This window comes from Pungitius pungitius, chromosome 1 (assembly GCF_949316345.1).
Source record: "Pungitius pungitius chromosome 1, fPunPun2.1, whole genome shotgun sequence".
Classification (NCBI taxonomy): Eukaryota; Metazoa; Chordata; class Actinopteri; order Perciformes; family Gasterosteidae; genus Pungitius; species Pungitius pungitius.
Window position 1 is genome coordinate 3,306,825 of NC_084900.1, and position 6,111 is coordinate 3,312,935.

Consider the following 6,111-nt stretch of genomic DNA (forward strand, 5'->3'; position numbering starts at 1 on the left):
CTGCGCATGTTCCGGTTTTGTGTTGAACAGGCAAAGTATCACCGCTCCGTATTTTAAACTGCTAACTACACACCTATACTTCAGGAACTATTACTACTATGTGGATGTAAGCAAAGTGTTCTCATTCCCTCTTGGATGTGTGCAGCCAGTGAGGTACGTTTTGTTTAAGGGCTTGTTATATCTGCTCGACGGCACGGACAGCTAACTGGGATAGCGAGTGGAGCTAGCGGCTGCCGGATGGAGCAGCCAGTCAGCCAGCTTGCTAACTACACACCGGTGCTTACGTCCACATGTACTCAACGAAGTGGAAACGCCTTTGACGGTGAGTGATTACGTTTTCCTTGTGCGTTCTCCAGTCTCACCCAGCATACGTCTTTTAGCTAAGCTAACTACGGTAGCTTTACAGCGTCAAAAGACACCTCTTCACGCTATTAACGCCACTTTGTTTACGTTTCCGTGTGCCCTAAATAACTTGGCCCGATTGAATCACTTTATTTACACACTGAGTAGAACCGTGCTCGCAGCAGCTAACTAACTACTTTGTTGTTTAAAAGCGTCAGCTAAATGACACGTAATGTAATGTGCGTCTTCAATGCTTTTCAATATGTTATATATTCATTTCCTTCACAATGAGCATGAATCTAACATTAAATGATATGATTCATATGCCCCTCATTCCAATGAAATAATATACACACGTCAAGCTCATTATGGAGTTGAAACAACAAATTACTAAACTGTAAACAGTTAATATAAGAGAAAAAAATATTGTAATCAAGATAAATGTTTTTCAAAATGTGTGATTAACTAGTTAATTGTCTATAATCTGTTGACAGCCCTAATCGTATTCTGATAATACACCAAATACTACTGTAACTCTCTGCTGGCAGGTCTCCCTGCTGCCGCCATTCGACCACTGCAGCTCATCCAGAATGCAGCAGCTCGACTGGTCTTCAACCTTCCAAAATACTCCCACACCACTTCTCCGCTCTCTTCTTTGGATACGAGTGGCTGCCCGCATGCAGTTCAAAGCATTGGTACTGACGGACCACGCTGTGAATGGATCGGGAGCAGTCTACATCCGGGACATGGTGAAACCCTGCATCCCAACCCACGCACTCCGATCTGCATCTGGCAAGCTGCTTGTTCCTCCCTCACTGAGAGAAAAGCACTCGACGAGATGGCGACTCTTTGCTGTCCTGCTCCCAGATGGTGGAATGAGCTCTCTGATGACATCAGGACCGCAGAGAGCCTCTACATCTTCCGTCGAAAACTCAAGACACACCTTTTTAGACTCTACCTTGACTAAAACACTAGCAAACCGTAGCACTAACAAATGGTAGCACTTAAATTGTACTTATAATGCCACTTATCTTTAACATGTTTTGGGCGGTGATTTATTCAGTCATGTTTAGTCATATTTTGTTTTTTTTACTTGTCAATATGGTTTGGTACATGCCGAGTTAATCAATACACATTCTAAAGTGCAACGTCCATATGTGAATAAGAGTTGTATACGTTTATCATAGTCAACATGGTGTGGAAATATCCCTTATGTAGTTGGTCAATAGGAACTATAGTAGGCAGAAATAACAGCTAAGGTAATTACAGGTGGATATTTCTGGGAATTAACCTTGATTGAGACTGCATCTATGATATCTAAGATATACAGGACAAGAAAAATGCACTGGATGTGTATATGTGTTGAATCAATTATACAGACGCAAACTGGAGAACGAGACAAGTGTTGCTGTGATACTTATTGTGGTCATCGTGCCCGAGACCCGTAACAATTACTCCGCAGGTCTTTTGCAGCGGGGCAACAGCCCGGCGTCGGTGGATTCCGTTCGCGAGGCCGCAGATTCAGGTTTGAATGGAAGCCCCGAGAGTGATTTGTTTAGTCTCTTTAGTCTTTTTTGACCCGCGAGCCCGGCCGACCGCCGCCCCACCCCGACGTGCGAGAATAGGCGAAGGCCCGTTCATCGCTGCTTGCAGCTTTAATTATTATTATTTCGCCACTTCGAACGCACTTTCGGGGACTTCATCATGTTCAAAAACTCTTGAATTTTTGCACGCGCATCAGAAGTGCGCAAAATTGACGTATGATTCGGGTCCCGCAATTAGAGGAGAAGAAAAAGAACTCTCTAGCGCCCCCCAAAGTGGCCGCAATGTTAATTTTTTTTTTTACTTTCACCGATCGACTTGGAACCTTTTCACACAGGTTCTCTTGGATGTGCTGTACACAAAAATAATTATGGTATGCAAATGCGCCTACCGTTTTATGGCCGCCATTTTGAATTTTGTGAAAAACACGTTTTTGCGAACTCCTCCCAGACGCTTGGTCCGATTCTTACGAAATCTTCGGCAAAATGATCGTTGGCTCGATGCGATCAAAAGTTATTGAAAGAATGTTGATATCTCATTTTTCAATAAAGTTATGGACCAATGAAGTTTGTAGGTTTGTGTCCTGAAAGTTCAAAGGCCTATAACTTTTTTTTTTTCTAACCGTCATTTTCACCAAATTTTGAGGACATGTTCACAATGAGTCCTAGAACATCCCCAAATTTTCCCAGAATATTTGAACATTAGGGGGCGCTGTGGTGATTCTGTGTATTTTTGGCCATTTCCTTCAATTTTTGCATTTACAAACGAACGAACTCCTCCGAGAGTTTAAATCCGATCCATTTCAAAATCTGGCAACTGGTTCCTGACACCCTTGGGGTCAAAAGTTATTAAAATCAAGAGTTTTCATAAAACTACCTGGGTGTGAGCTTGCGTGCAGTTTGGACAATTTTGGAAGATTTTTTTCCAAAATGTAAAATGGTATAACTCCAAGGAACATTGATATTTCTGGCTATAAATGTATATTCATGATGCTTGTGTAGGCCTTTAAGTAATGCCATGCAGTGATTTTCGAAAAAGTATAGCGCCACCTATTGGCTTAGGTCAATGCAAAGTTTGTACATTTACATGTCCATTTCCTAGCCCTTTAATCTGATCAACTTCAAATCTGGGAATATAAGACGTAAGACTGTGACGATGGCTCACAGTGAGAATTGGTAGTTTTGGACCAACTTTGTTGCTGTGACGACGCTATCTCCGCATGAAAGTTCAAGCACATCTTCTGAGCCTCGGCACACTCCAAAACTCTTGAAAACCTCTGTGAGTATTCTACGTGATGACCTTTACAGACCTGATGTGCAGTTTTGGATCAAAAGTGAAAAATTGCCTCCATTGCGCCCCCTGGAAGATTTTGACGAAGCCCCGCCCGCACCCTGTTTGACCGACAAGTCCTCTGATTTTTTACCAAATGTATTAAAGGGAGACTTAAAAAAGTCTCTGAGGAATTTTCTCTAAAACAAACAGAAAGGCAGTTATAATTTTTTTAGTGTGAATATTACCTGTATTTTTGGCGGAGAGTGACCAATCCTATTTGATTGAGTTTTCGAAATCTCAAATCCATCTGAAAGAATAGCTCAGTGAGTAAGGTGTTGGCCCCCCGATGCTATGGTCGTGGGATCGACTCCCGACGAAATCATTTTTTTTTCCTCCTCTTTTTAAACGCGTGTCGTCTGATCTAACGGACAAAATGATTCAGGTAACTCTCCTTGCTGAGGTTAAATAACTGTACACGTTAGAGCAGCTGTGTCACACTCGTTTCAGCCACATACGGCTGGCACAGCTGCCGTATGTGGAGCTGCTGGGAGACGTCAGTGAGCTGGCGTTTGCAGTCGGGTGGCGGACTGGTCTTTATTCAGTTCTTGCACTTTGTACATCGCCCCAACATAATTAATTAGACTCCTGATGTGACTTAAATTGTGTTTAATGAACAATGCTTCAAAATATTGTCTCCACAGATCGACCTCCCTGCCCTGACGCAATGTGTGTGAATCTTCTTTTTTTAGGTCACTTTTCGATTCCGTAATCACGGCTCGACACGTAGCTCCGTTGGTTATACACAGGACTTTCAATATTTTGATCCGGGTTCGCTTCCCGTTAGAGCCATAGTGTTTTTTTTCTTCTTCTTTTTAACTGCGTGTTCAGCTGAACTAACGAACAAAGGGATTTAGTTTACTTTCCTTGGTGAGGTGAATGTAATTCGTGTCGTTTGTATCATATCTTCATGAACTTGTTTATTTGTTGTGTGGTTTGTGCACAGAAATATTTGTTTCGTTTTTTGGGTAGGAACTAATTTTACGTGGTTAGTTTCGGGGGGGACATGTTTTACGCGGACACATGTCACAGATCCACCATGTGTGTGAAGTCCTAATTTACGGTAAAACTCAGCAACGGGATCATCATTTTAAGGTAGCTTTCACAGTAGTAATAGTTCCTGAAGTAAAGTGTTCTCATTCCCTCTTGGATGTGTGCAGCCATTTAGGTACGTTTTGTTTAAGGGCTTGTTATATCTGTTCGACGGCACGGAGAGCTAACTGGGGTAGCGAGAGAAGCTAGCGGCTGCCGGATGGAGCAGCCAGTCAGCCAGCTTGCTAACTACACACCTATGCTTAAATCCAAACGGACTAAACCAAGTGGAAACGCTTTGGTAGGTGAGTGATGACTTTTTCCTTGTGCGTTCTTCAGTCTTACCCACTTAAATAGCGGGGATACTGTAAACATGCTAACACTAATTCGGTGCTATTAGCTGCTTAAGGGACGTCCCGTCACAAACATCTCTTTTTTTCCGCGTCTCCGGCTGATCTAACGAACAAAGTGGTTCAGATTACTCTATTTGCTGAGGTTATTGACTTAAATAACTACACTTTAGAGCAGATTTGTCACACTAATTTGAGTTTACTGCCGGCTGTGGCTGCTGTGCACTATTTAGCACAGCCCAGGGCAGCCTATGCTATGCTTGAAGAACATCAACTAGCATACGTATTTTGTTCCTGTAAAGCTAACTACGGTAGCTTCACGGGAATAAAAGACCCCTCTTCACGCTATTAGCGCCACTTTGTTTACGTTTCCGTGTGCCCTAAATAACTTGGCCCGATTGAATCACTTTATTTACACACTGAGTAGAACCGTGCTCGCAGCAGCTAACTAACTACTTTGTTGTTTAAAAGCGTCAGCTAAATGACACGTAATGTAATGTGCGTCTTCAATGCTTTTCAATATGTTATATATTCATTTCCTTCACAATGAGCATGAATCTAACATTAAATGATATGATTAATATGCCCCTCATTCCAATGAAATAATATACACACGTCAAGCTCATTATGGAGTTGAAACAACAAATTACTAAACTGTAAACAGTTAATATAAGAGAAAAAAATATTGTAATCAAGATAAATGTTTTTCAAAATGTGTGATTAACTAGTTAATTGTCTATAATCTGTTGACAGCCCTAATCGTATTCTGATAATACACCAAATACTACTGTAACTCTCTGCTGGCAGGTCTCCCTGCTACCGCCATACGACCACTGCAGCTCATCCAGAATGCAGCAGCTCGACTGGTCTTCAACCTTCTGAAATACTCCCACACCACACCGCTTCTCCCTTCACTTCATTGGTTACCAGTGGCTGCCCGCATCCAGTTCAAAGCATTGGTACTGACGGACCACGCTGTGAATGGATCGGGACCAGTCTACATCCGGGACATGGTGAAACCCTGCATCCCAACCCACGCACTCCGATCTGCATCTGCCAAGCTGCTTGTTCCTCCCTCACTGAGAGAAAAGCACTCGACGAGATGGCGACTCTTTGCTGTCCTGCTCCCAGATGGTGGAATGAGCTCTCTGATGACATCAGGACCGCAGAGAGCCTCTCCATCTTCCGTCGAAAACTCAAGACACACCTTTTTAGACTCTACCTTGACTAAAACACTAGCAAACCTTAGCACTAACAAATGGTAGCACTTAAATTGTACTTATAATGCCACTTATCTTTAACATGTTTTGGGCGGTGATTTATTCAGTCATGTTTAGTCATATTTTGTTTTTTTTACATGACAATATGGTTTGGTACATGCCGAGTTAATCAATACACATTCTAAAGTGCAACGTCCATATGTGAATAAGAGTTGTATACGTTTATCATAGTCAATATGGTATGGAAATATCCCTTATGTAGTTGGTCAATAGGAACTATAGTAGGCAGAAATAAC

General features: G+C 42.3%; 1 long non-coding RNA gene across 1 annotated transcript; it reads left to right on the plus strand.

The window, feature by feature from the left end:
• On the plus strand, positions 1-1,744 carry LOC134126971 (uncharacterized). The gene is made up of 2 exons (XR_009955902.1): positions 1-322; positions 891-1,744. It is a non-coding gene; the product is annotated as an uncharacterized LOC134126971 (long non-coding RNA).
• The last annotated feature ends 4,367 nt before the right edge of the window (positions 1,745-6,111 follow it).